This window comes from Leptonychotes weddellii, chromosome 3 (genome assembly GCF_054177405.1).
Source record: "Leptonychotes weddellii isolate Sample4059 chromosome 3, ASM5417740v2, whole genome shotgun sequence".
Taxonomy (NCBI): Eukaryota; Metazoa; Chordata; class Mammalia; order Carnivora; family Phocidae; genus Leptonychotes; species Leptonychotes weddellii.
Window position 1 is genome coordinate 152,627,744 of NC_138371.1, and position 14,123 is coordinate 152,641,866.

Consider the following 14,123-nt stretch of genomic DNA (forward strand, 5'->3'; position numbering starts at 1 on the left):
TGGGGTGATCTGAAGTTTTTTAGATAGGACACAAAAAAGTACCCATCAAAAAAGAAGTGATTTATCTATTTAATTGACATTACAGCATTCTGCTCTTCAAAAGTCTTTCTTAAGAAATAGAGATGAATCACAGGGTGGAAAAAAACATGTATACTATAAATGTCTCACAAATTTTTAATATCCAGACTACATTAAGAATGTAAAACTCGGGTGCCTGGATGGCTCAGTCGGTTAAGCGACTGCCTTCGGCTCAGGTCATGATCCCAGGGTCCTGGGATCGAGCCCCGCATCGGGCTCCCTGCTCTGCGGGGAGCCTGCTTCTCCCTCTCCCACTCCCCCTGCTTGTGTTCCCTCTCTCGCTGTGTCTCTGTCAAATAAATAAATAAAATCTTAAAAAAAAAAAAGAATGTAAAACTCACAAGAATACAGCACAATTAAAAAAAGAAACATGTCACAAAAAGAAGGAAAACAAGTGGACAATAAGTTTATGGAAAGATCCTCAGCATCTTTAGTCATCAAGGTCATGTAAAAATTATAATTGCATACCACATTACATCCATCATTAGAAGGACTAAAATTTTAAAAATTGTTGATACAAAATTTGCCAAAAATCTTGAGCCACTGGAACTCTTCACACATTTTCTTTGGACATATAAATTCACACAACCACTTATGAAAATAGATTGCCATTTTGTTACAAAATTAAATGTACTTAACATACAACCCAGCAAACCAATTCTGGTATTTTACCCAATCTATGTCAAGGTATATGTAAATGTTCATAATGACTTTATTCATAACATCCAGAAACTGGAAACAAATAGTCAGTATACATTTGAATAAACATATTTGATATAATCATATAGTGAAATAGTACTTAACAATAAATTGAATGAAGTATTTCCACTTTCCAAAACATAGATGAATATGAAAAAAAATTTGGTCAGTGGAAGAAGTCAGACACAAAAGAGTATGTACTGTATTATACAATTCATGTAAAGTTCTGGAACAGACAAACATATTCTATGGAGACAAAATTCATTTAACAGTTGCCAAGATAGTGGGGGTTGAGAGAATTTATGAATAAAGGAGGTCTGGGGAATTTTCTGAGATTATGAATATCTACTGCATCATAAATGTGGTGTTGGTTATATGTGGTATATTTTGTCAAAAATTAATGAACTATTTATTAAAAGTTTTATCATATGAAATTTATAGCTCAAAAAAGATAACTAAAATATTATTGTCTAAGGAAAAAAGTTAATTGAAAGTGTCGATAATTTCATATTTGCTAACCACAAAATACAACTTGAAAGAAGCTGGCTGGCATTTTTATAAAAAAGAAAAAATATTTATAAAAGAAAAACTTACAAAAAATACCCTTCAGAAAAATAGCAACACTCATTAAAGACAAATATGGCTAAGAAATTGATTAATGTACGTGCATGTGTTCCATGAATAATTATTTTGTTTACCTGTTAATATTCAGGTACTCAATATAAAAAGGTTTGTTGATGTTTTTCTTTAATAATGTATATATTTGTTTATGCAAAAAGGATGATTTATATGTCCATTAATATAATCAAACTGTTTTAATCTAATGTAATTTTAATTACTTTAACATTTTTGTCACTCTAAAAGTTCCCAGACTTCTACTGTAAATAAAGCTGTCATTCTCCCTCTGAGTAGATCACATCAAATCATCCTCATAATTTACTATGTCTTTCACTTTCTGCATACCTGCCCTCTCTTCAAAATCCTGTTGGTAGGTATGTGACATAATCCTCATATTTATAGTCAGATGCCTATAGTCAAAGGTTCTATTTCTCTTAATATTTTGAATAAGTACTGATCAATCTCCAAAAAAAATCCATGTATTTTGTTTCTTTATATTACATACACTACTTGTATAGCAAAGATCCACATCATCTGTACTTTGGATAATTTAAATTTGGTCTTTATAAGTCTACCCAGCCTTAGCCACACATTATCATAGTTTGTAAACTTTTATTTGTTCCTCATCACTTTAAGAATGATATCTAATCCCACTTCCAAGACATATAAAATCTTTTATTAGAGAAAAGCTATATTATAATTATTTAGAGGTTTGACAATATTGCAGACATTCTGGAACACTGAGCTTCTTAGAAGCTATGTGATTTTAAGAAAGCTTTTTAACTACTTGTTTGATTTAAGAATGTGAAAACTATTGCTAAGAATAGTTTTGGTAGAATTGTTGGGATAAAAGCCTTGGGAGTCTATAGATTTATTTAATATGTACATGTTCCCAATATCTTACACTCTGGATATCACTGGAAATGCAACATGAATAAACAAAGGATAAAATACAAGTTGAATAAGTAGTCCATTAAAAATAAAAACTGGGACACCTGAGTGGCTCAGTTGGTTAAGCATCTGACTCTTGATCTCAGCTCAGGTTTTGATCTTGGGTCATGAATTCAAGCCCCATGTTGGGTTCCATGCTGTGCGTGGAACCTACTTTAAAAAAAATAGTGACTTTGTTTCAAAGATGTACTAGTATCAAGCCTTTATATAGAAAGATCACATGGTAAACCAAAATTTGATATATTTGTATTCATAGTCACTGTGATGCCTTCATCAATACATAGTGTATATTATTTATTTAAGTTTTTTAAGGAAAAAACAATGAAAACTGATGCTGTACTTGCAAATTTCAATTAAAAATGAATATTCTTTACATTTATTGTCTAAATTAAATTAGTATTTCTATTTACAAGCCTTCCAATAAGTCTAATAGAAACAAAAGATTTCTGTTTTCTTATTATAGGAAACATAGCATAGAAATGAAATTATCAGTTAGGCACTAAATATACAATCCAGACTAACATTAAGTTAATGATTGAAAGCTAGTGATTTTAGTTTATTTTCCCTATTAGCAATATTTATATTTAGTCCTGGAATATAGGGTTTTTGAGAACTTAAAATATTTCTTTAAAGTGCAGCACTATACTTAGTCCAAGTGACTATTTGAGATTTTTTTATATATAATTATATTATCAAGCTGTTGTAAATAGTATTTCCTATTTGGTATCCATAGTTACCCTAGAGATCTGGAAAGATCTATAATCATTTAATAGAAAACAAGCATATTGCCAGACTCTTGGAGCTATACATGTGCTATTTTAATAGGACTTTAAAAGCATATTTATCTTATTCATGATAAGTTAAATTAAATAGATAAGGATTTGAAATCCAGAGCAAAGACCTTTAAAATAAAGAATTTATGTTCAGGATAGAGACAGAAAATCTTACTTGCTGTTATTTTCCAACTCTTTATATTTCTAATGAGAAACTGCTGCTGAATTCAGTACCTTGAAATATGAGTATTTCTGAACATATAAATGTACCAAAAGCAAAGAAAACCAAACAAAACCCCAGCAATTTGACATAGAGACCATTAGATGTTATCTTCTTAAGTACAATAATATGAGAAAAATAGTGTTCAGAATTAAGTATTGCTTGATAGCAGACACGATTTCAAGCAGTAAGTACATTGGAGTGGAAAACAAGACCAAAGATTTTACAGCTGTAATTATGGTTTTGCAACTTATTTTCTGTGTGATATTTGTTCGAGACTTTGGTAAGGCCATATCCAATTTTATGTAGCATTCAAGTAGACCAAAGATCTTAGGTAAGGTGATAGGACTGTAACCCACATAAAAATAAGACTGTAATTCTAATTATCTGTATATACTTTAATGAGAAACATTTTCAGGAAAATTAGATAGAATTCTTCAGTGACTGCTCAATATAAATTCACATTTTAATTCCATTCTACCTTTCTTATCTCTTAATACATTTTCTCAATTTATTGGTAAATAAAATAGAGGCATACAATCAGTGAAGAATTTTCTCATCATTCCTAAGTTTAATAAAATTTTAAGTAGGAATTAAAACATTTTAAAAAGAACACTTCAGAAAGCCACATTGAGGCAGTAAGTTGGTAATTGGTTAATAACCAATGCCTGCCTGATGGGAGAAGACCTTAGCATTTATAAGGCTTAAAATAATAGTAAATGAGCAATTACTGAGGATTTACTATATGATAAGCCCCTTGCTGGGTATGTAGATAGGCATTGTACATGCATTATCTGGTCATTCCTTAAAATTCTATGAACCAGGCACTATTTTATACTCATTTTATGAAAGCATAGAGAAGTTGTATAAATTGTCTATTATTACTATAGCTAATACATTATAGGAATTAAGCTATCCAGCTAGATGTACTACAAGATACATGTATTAATAAGAGGGAGGATTTACATGTATCATTACATTGGTGGGGTATTTTAAATTTTTAATCCATTGGAACTTAGGGGGAAAGAAGAGTCCAATGGACATGTACATTTCCCACACAAATAATTGTTCAACATAGAATCAGTTCTAATAGGAAAATGGGATTTTTTATGAATATCAATTATTAAAATGGAGCCTTAAAAAGTTTTCTGTAATATTATATTGAGTACTTTTAATAAAGGAGGACAAAAATTTGTTTAGCTCAACAGTATTCCAAAAAGTGTTACCAAACAAAATAAGCTGTATTAGCTTCATGCTAAAACTTGTGGCCCAAGGTGCCCACAGATCTAAAATGAAGATTACTGACAGAACTTGACATTGAGTTAAATTAGGATATCATCAATTCCCTGACTAGGTATTTCGTGTTTTCTATCTTTGTCTCTCTCTCTTTCTTGCTTTCTTTCTCTCTTCCTGGAACACACACTATTAATATGTATTCTAGCTTTTACTATTTTTGTCTGTCATTCTACAGATTACAGCATGCATTCTTGCTTGTCAAGGTTTAATGTCACTTGATATTGTACATGCTTCATAAAACATGAAAGAAATTAGAATACATTAACTTTATTCATCCCTCCTGATTTATGTTATTTTGACCTATATTTAATTCTACTGTATTGTGATTTACACAGTAATTTCTAATTAGATTTACTCTTTTCAATGTTTTTGTTCCTCTCAGCATCTCCAAGTTTCCATATTATATGACTTTCTGTCTGAAAAATCACCTCAGTAAAAATCAGGCCTGCTAGGCAAATTCTCTTCTATCTTATTTATTTGACAATGTCTTTATTTTGTCTCATTTTGAATATTTTTACTTAACAGAGAAAGTAACGTTGGAATTATTGTCATGTAGGATTATGAATATACTATTTTATTGATTTCTAGCAACCATTGGTTTTTGGAGAACTTTGAGAGTAAGTAATTTCTATTATTTTGCAAGATTCCTTAAGATTTTGTCATCTTTGCTTTCTAGCAATTTTATTATGATGCATCTGATTAGGTGTTTTATTTTGAATTTTGTTGCTCGGTGTTTATAAGACTCTTTGAATTTGTGGATGTATATCTTCATCGGTTCGGTAATATTATTAGTCATTATCTCTTCAGATATTTTGCCTCATCCTCACCTTTCTTTCTGGCATTTTAAATTCTAATTATAGTATTATGGCTCTTCAAGGAACTTATTTCATAAAGTGTACCTTATAATTTACTTGTGCTGCCTTATGATTCTGAACAAAATAATAATATAAAAAAGTCCTATTCACGATTTGTTCATGTTTAAATCATTTTTAAAGTTACCATTTTCCACAAATATATTTTAGAAAAAAAATCCCCCCCCACAGTTACTCTTCTACCAAGCTAAAGTAACAAGGAAATGATGAAAAGAGAATGATAAAAATACAAATATGGTCATTGAAATAGTAGATATTTTTTACAGTGGAAATAATTCAGAAAATAAAATAGACATGTATTTTGCAGAGAAAAAGGTAAATATATGCCTATTTCATATTAAGCTCTATTTTATTTCATTTTTCATGAAACTAACAATCTGAAAACGATCAAGGATTTATTTACATTTGTATTTTTAAAGGAGAAATATTTGCAGATTCAATACACTTAAGCTGCCTGTCGTGCAGAAGCACTGTGCCAGGTGTTAACCATAATTTTTATATCTTTCACATTTCATTTCAGTTGCTTTCATAAGTCTCAAGGAAAACATGGGAAGTAAACTTTAAAAGGTTTCTTGGGTTCCTTATGCTATCAAAGTAAATTATAACAGCAAGTGTCAAGTCAATTTCTACCCTCCTGTTAAAAGAGATAGCCACTCTTGCATATATCTGTCCTCATAGCAAAGTCTCTCAGTCTCTCTCTTTCTGCATGAATCAGGAGAGTTTGTTACTTATAGGTGTTTTTATCTACTCTTTCTTTTAGTTATATGATCAATGAAAGACTGCTCATAAGAAGAGGAAATAACAACTTCCTTAATATCCTTCAATATGTCTCTATAATTCTCTCCTATTCTCTCCCTAGTTGTTTAATTCAGAAACAATTTGTCATTTTTAATATTTTTTTGTTTTTGGGAAAACTGAAACAATGATAGCATTACTACCAATTTCCTTCTTATTCTCTGTAAACAAAGTACTTGGGATATGTGCCCATTATATGATATCTTGAATAGACATTTCTCTAAAGAAGATGTACAACTGGTAAATAGGTACATGAAAAGATGCTCAACATTACTAATAATCAAGGAAATGAAAATCAAAACCACTCTGAGTTATCCCCTCACACCTGTTAGAATAACTATAAAAAAAGCCACAAAAACCCCCCATAAACCAACAACCCCAAAACAAGCACTGGCAAGGATGTGAAGCAACTGGAACCCTCATGCACTGCTGGTGGCAATGTAAATTGGCACAGCCACATGGAAAACAGTATGAAAATTCCCCAAAAATTCAGAAAGGAAACTACCATATGATCCAGCAATTCTGTATCTAGGTATATATGCAAAGGAACTGAAATCAGATTCTCAAAGAGTTATCTGCACCCCCATGTTTATTGCAGTATTATTCACAAAAGCCAAGACATGGAAACAACCTAAGTGCCCATCAGCAGATGAATGCATAAAGAAGATATGAAATATATTTTATTTCAAAAATATTATTCAGCCATAAAAAAGGAGGAAATCTTGCCACTTGCAACAACATGGATGAACCTTGGGAGTATTATGCTAAGTGAAACAAATCAGACGGGAAAAGGCAAATACCATTTGATCTCATTTATATGTGGAATCTAAAAAAATACCAAACTCGTAGAAACAGAATTGGTGGTTGCCAGAGGTGGGGGGGGGGGTGCGGTGAAGGTTGTCAAAAGGCACAAACTTCCAGTTATAAGTAAGTTCTTAGGATACGATATACAGCATGGTGACTATAATTAACAATACTGTATTGTATATTTGAAAGTTGCTAAGAGAGTAAATTTTAAAAGTCAAATCACAAGAAAATTTAAGTGAAGTGATAGATGTAAACTAAAAATGTGGTGATCATTTTGCAATATATACATATATCAAATTATATGTTGTACACCTTAAACTAACACATATAACTAATGTTATCAGTTAATTTTATCTCAGCCAAACTGAAAAGAAAGAAATCGTGGTACATACATGCAATGAAATATTATTCAGCCTTAAAAAAGAGAGAGAGAGAGAGATCTTGCCCTATACAATGGCATTATTAACATAGAAGACATTATACTAAGTGAAATAAGCCAGTCAAATATCATGTGATTTCACTTAATAAGGTATCTAAATTAAGAGTCTCATGCTCTACTGACTGAGCTAGCCGGGCACTGGTGATAAGGTATCTAAATTAGTAAAGCTCATAGAAACAGAGAATACAGTGGTGGTTACCAGGGGTTGGGGAGAGGGGGACGGGGAGTTGCTAAAGTTTGAGTTATACAAGATGAACAAGTTCTAGAGGTCTGCTGTACAACATTGTGTTTGTAGTTAATACTGTATTGTGCACTGAAAGGTTAAGAAAGGGTAGATCTCATGTTAAATGTTCTTACCACAATAAAAAGCGTAACATTTAATAAGATATATTTTAATGATTTGTATCTTTCCATGTTATCCTATTGGGTAATTGCCTTATGTGCAAGATACATTACCAGATGTAAATTAACATTTTTAAAAATTTTTGGTAAAATGCTAGCTTTTTGGGAAAATAGAATAAAGATGGGTAGTTCTTTTTTTCATGAAAGACATTTTATTATTATTGTGCTATATAACATATTAGTGAATATACTCGATTGCATTTTCTCAAATGGCCAGTGAGACACAAGATAACATCTTTTCGATTCCTGAAAACCTCAATATCATCTATCTTTTGGAGAATCCAGTTTCTTATGATATCTATGAAACTGTCCACAGGGATACCAGTGGTACTTAGCAGTAAGGTGCCTTTTGCTAAGTTGTTCTATCATGGGTCCTTGCTCGACGTGTTCTTTTTTTTTTCTTTTAATCTGGTTTGCAGCACTTGATCATGTGTTTCTTCATTATTATGCAACAGGATCTGGCCAAGGGATAGGTTTTGTATGTTCATATGGAACATCCACAGAAGGATGGTAGCATACTATCCTCCTGCCATCAGATATTAAAGCAAGCTCTACTTTGCAATTATAGTCATCTGGAAGAGAAGAATATGTAGATTTATGACAAAGACAATATAAAGCTCCATTTTGAATTTGAAATAAATATTTCCAAATAGTTTTGTTTGATATCGCCCATTTTACTGCTGCTAATGCTATGGTGACTCAAAATGTTTATCAGGTGGTGTGAAAGAAGATGATTCAAAGAGTGGTGGAGGGGATGAAGGTTGTCAAAAGGCACAAACTTCTAAAATTTGTGTCTAGGCATATCTATTTTCATCCCTTGAGAGCCACTCACTGCGAGCCCGCCATCTTACTTCAGTCAAAATGGGTAGTTCTTGATGATCAATAATACGTTTTGGGCAACACTAAAGAAGCAAAACACTTCACTTAACTAAGTCAAAGCTAAGGTAAGGCATAATTTTTATCCATTTAGTGTTTAGAATTTTGAAAAGAGAATGTAATTATTAAGAATTTATGCAAATGATTTGTATCTGGAATATTTGTGAAAATATGGAAGAAAAGTTTTTTGGGACATTAAACTAAGCATTGTCAGTATTTATAGCTGTTAGTTTTAATAGCTTAAGCATAATGGGACTTGTACTAATCAAAATATTTCATCTTGTATTTTGCATATTCCATTCAGAATTCTTTTGAAAGGATCCATGGAAACATTTCTCTGACCATTTAATGTGTATTTTTTCTAATAATTTATGAAATAAAATAAAAGAATTTCCATATATTAATATGGTAATTTGAACAGCTTGGGAGCTGAAAAGGTAATTCAGGAAATAGAAACTGCAAAAGATAATATTGAATCAGAGAACTGAAATAATTTTCTTCCTTATTTCTACTCTATTTTTTCATAATTAACATAATTGTATAATACAATATAAATATTTGATCAACCTCATTTCTCCAGATGCCTAAGAGTTTTCTTTATTCCAAGTAATAGTGTTTAAGCCCTATCTATAATCTTGGACTGTCTTCTAGCCCCAGTCAAGGTTTCAGATATTCTCTTCTTTGAGAATAAGCCCAACCAAAATCTTGACTGCAAACTCTGATACACACTGCTAGAATTACTCAGATAAACAATTCCTCAGTTGCTGACCCAGAGGGGAAAAAAACCCAAAACTCTGTTGTTTCAAGTTGCTAAGTTGAGAGATAGTTTGTTCTACAGCAATAGATAACTCAGGTACTCTAAACTAGGATATGCTTTTGGAATGTTATTTTCCAGCCTCTGATGGCTATTAAAGCTAATTCTAGTATAGTATAAATCTTTAATTATATAGCACATTTAAAGTTTTGCTTTTATCCAATGCAGATTAAACTTTGGCTCAAGAAATTTAAAATTCCTCCTTATTCCATCTTCTGACACTAGTTCTTCTGGACATACATCATTTTGATTGTAAAGCTTGTGAGGATGCAGCTTCCTTCTCATTTGTGGTTACTGCTTTCCTAGCTGATATCGACTAGCTGCACATATTTTCTGAGTAATAATCATCCCAATGCTGTCCTTTTCATGGGGTGCATATATGGGTTCATCATGGGTACCTGCAAAGCTCTCCCGCTGCCCAGTTTGCTGATGGGGGAGACTCGGTATTGACCCAGCCTCTTCTACCTCTCCAGCTTTCCAACCTCAGCTTCCACCACCAATGGTCCCTATTCCTGGCCTCTTTTTGCTACAAATTCTTGCCTGTTGAGAATTCTTTATTGAGGATATTATAATACTACTCAACTATATCTACTTTCCACAGTGTTCATTTGATCCACCACAAAATCATATACTTTCGCTCACAATATGGGATATGAGTGGTGGCAACACTAGGGTCAACTTCTCTTCGTGATCTTCCCTCTCTGAGCAATTTCATTTTTTCCTTCTCTGAAATGAACAAGAGCAGCTTTAATGTCTTTTACCCACATTGACATAAAATGGGAAAATAAATGTTTGCTTATGGTTCTTAAGGGCACCCTTATTTTTCCCAAATAATTTTCCTGGAAGATCCCTTCTATTTGTTGTCAGGAAGACAACAATGAAACACTCTCCTTACTGCTGTATTGGGGGAGAGAGTAACATTTCAAGGAAACATAGTACCCCTAAAATGTTGATGACAGTGCCTCCTCCATCCTCCCCTTCTGAAATGAGTGGGGACTTAGTCCTCCACGTCCTCACCAATACTTACTATTTTACTTTAAAAAAATATATACCATCCTAGTGTGTGTGAAGTAGTATCTCATTGTGGTTTTGAATTCCATTTACTTAATGACTAATAAGATTGAGCATTTTTCCATGTACTTCATCGACTTTGTATACGTTCTTCGGAGAAGTGTCTATTCAACACCTTTGCACATTTTAAAATTGGGTTGTTCAGCTTTTTTGTTGTTGAGCTGCAAGAGTTTGTTATACATTCTGGATACTACACTCTTCTCAGATATATGATTTGCAATATTTTCTTTCATTCTATAGGTTATCTTTTTACTTCCTTAGCTAATGTCCTTGATGCACGAGTCTTTCATTATATGAATCCCACTTTTTCTATTTTTCTTTTGTTGCCTGTGTTTTGGATATCACATGTAAAAATTTCATTGCCAAATGCAAGGTCAATAAGATTTACTCCTGTGTTTTCTCTAAGAAGTTTAGAACTTCTGGTATAATTTTGAATAGCAGTGGTGAAATAGCATTCTATCTTTTTTTTCTAAACTTTGTAAGAAATCTTTCAGTCTTTACCCATTGAATATGCTGTTAGCTGTGGGCTTTTCATAAAATAATGTCATCATCATTATCTTGACCATAAAGTTGTGTAATTTATGGACTTCATTTGTAGCTATGGTAAAGAAGCAGGGACTAGGCTGGGGACTACGCTTAGCAGTGGGTTTGGTCTCAGGAATGTCAATCACAATGTGTGACAAACTCATGTTCAATATGGATAACTGGAATACACTAAGGGATTCTATGTAATCATCCTGAAGATAAAGAGTAAAAGAATAGATGGTATCTAAAGAGTACTGATGTTCATGGATTTTGGCCATTGCCTTTGCAACATGGCTTTTTAAATTAATGGCCATGTCATAGACCCCTCAATAAATACAGTCTATCCCTTATTTGTGAATTCCATATTTGTGTATTTGCCTACTCACTATGATATTTATTTGTAACCCCCAAATCAATATTCATTGTGCTTTGACAGTCATTTGCAGACATACACAGAACATGAACAATTTGTATCACTTGATGTAGATATTCCCAGCTGAGGTCAAACAAGGCTAAGTTCTGCCTTTTTCTTTTAGCTCTCACAGAGATGACCAAAAAATGGAGTTGATATGGAGCAGTTCAGTGTAATGCAAGAAGCTTTGGCTCTGTGGACAGTTGGATGGAGTTTGAAAAACAACTCTGTCACCTCTTAGCAGGGTGGTCTCAAGCAAGTTACTTACTTCTGAATCTCATTTTTCTTTTCTTAAAAAAAAAAATGGACTTTGTGAGGATGCGTTGTTTTATGCGTTAAGATTATAATGTTTGGAATATGCATATATATGTATACATATGCACATATTTCCCAGAAGCAATAGTTCAATATTCACTAATTCACTGTTCATGGTGATTTTATAGAACTATACTACCACAAATAATAAAAATCAGTTGTCTTTGTTTAATGCATACTCAGTAAATGAACGGCTACTATACATTAGGTTGGTATCCCTTTCAAAGGGGTTCTGATACGTGGGGGCACCTGGGTCACTCAGTCAGTTAAGCAACTGACTCTTGATCTCAGCTCAGGTCTTGATCTCAGGGTCATGAGTTCAAGCCCTGCTGGGCATAGAGCCTACTTAAAAAAAAAAAAGTTCTGAAACTCAGTAAAATTTGAAGAAACAGTTAACATTATTGGATTAAGATGCTATATTTAGGGTAGAAAACAAATTACATGTGAACATGAGAAAATTAGAGAAAATCAAATATAAATCCTAGCTTTGGGGAATAATGGATATATACATTACCTAGATTATAGTGTTAATTGTCTAGTTTTATACATATGTCAAAACATATAAACTTACACATTTTAAATTTATAGTTCAATAGCACTGTTGATAAAAAGCAATCACAAAGCAAAGAGAAAAGTAGAAGAAAAAGTGGCAAGATTGGGAACACATTGAAAGCAAGATGGAATTAATTTCAAGTAACTGGTTGACAAGAGAATTCAAAACCATATTTATAATGATGAATTATACTACTTTGTTCTCATGTTTACATAAAGACCTTCTACTTCACCTCCCAGAATGGAGCAATACCCTAGTAATACTTTCTGACAACACTCACCAGTGTGCTCACTTGTGGACTCTTCACAGAAGTAGAGTGACAGATTTGGTTGATAAAAATGATGAGAATATGATAGCAATTCTACAATGAATGTGCTTTTTTAAAAGACAATAGCGCAATGCTCTTCTTCTTAACCATCAGTGAGTTATCTTACCTGCTTGATCATTAATGGTGCTTGTTGATGATGACAAAAATAAGGTGATTTTCCTATTCATTTTCTGCCATCAGGTAGTGAGGTAACTTCAACAGGCTCTCCTCTTCCTTTTCCATTTCTATTTCCAAACTTTTCAAATATGCATGACTAGGAAGTAAATGTCATTATGATTTCAACCCTAGGTTTGGTCAAAACATAGAAGGCTATACTGTTTGCTCCAATTTAGAATTCAGTAAGGGTAAAGATATGAAAAATTGGACAACAAACGTCACACTGAACCTCCATGGACTGTGAATGGACAATGTTTCCTGGACTGTAAATTATAAATGGCAACTGGGGTAACTGGAAAACAGAGTTAGATCACTCAAACCAAAATAATGCCTTGTTTTGTTTTGTTTTGTTTAAACACAGAATTTATTTTTTAATGACCCAATGTGGTCTGTTTTCCTCTTTATCCTTCTCTTCTGTCCTTGCTGACATAGCTCCAGTTTTGTTTAAAATTTCATCATTAATGGCCATGTGTTCAGGGAATGACACCTCTGTAGCTTAAAGGATACAATATAAATTTTTTCAGGACAACAGTGATTATCTTATTCCCTTGCTATTTTTTTGTTTGTTCCAGCAGAAGTGGCCCAATTCTGGTTAATGAGAACTGAAAGAAAGTCTTCAGGAAGTCACTAAGAAATTTCTTATTTCCTTGCTAATAAAAAGTGCTACACACTAGAAATATTTCTCTTCTCTCTTTTTTGGTGGGGTATTTTCATATTTTTACTGTTTATGCCCAGAATAGACATGCCAAAATACTAAAGACATAATCTATCAACATGCTGAGAATCACACAGCAAAATAATGAAGAAATGAGTTGCAGAGATGTTGCTTCTCTTAATTATCCCACCTTGAACTGACCCTATTTCCATACAACTTGTTATTTGAGATAATGACCATTTTTTGGGGGGGGTAACCTACTTTTTAGTTGGTTTTAAGTAATTTTTAATCTTTACAATTATAACTGTGGATGACTGAATGAGTCTACTATCGTGGTGAATCATCTGTCTACCTGAAAAGCATTTGATTTGTATCCAGGCATATATGCCTATTGACAAGAAATAAAAAAGGGAAATAACTGCAAATGAGTAATGTGAAATTGAATTAGCCTGCAAAACATGCAGACTA

General features: G+C 32.6%; 1 pseudogene; it reads right to left on the reverse strand.

The window, feature by feature from the left end:
• Positions 1-8,211: 8,211 nt before the first annotated feature.
• On the reverse strand, positions 8,212-11,550 carry LOC102744461 (large ribosomal subunit protein mL42 pseudogene; annotated as a pseudogene).
• Positions 11,551-14,123: the final 2,573 nt, after the last annotated feature.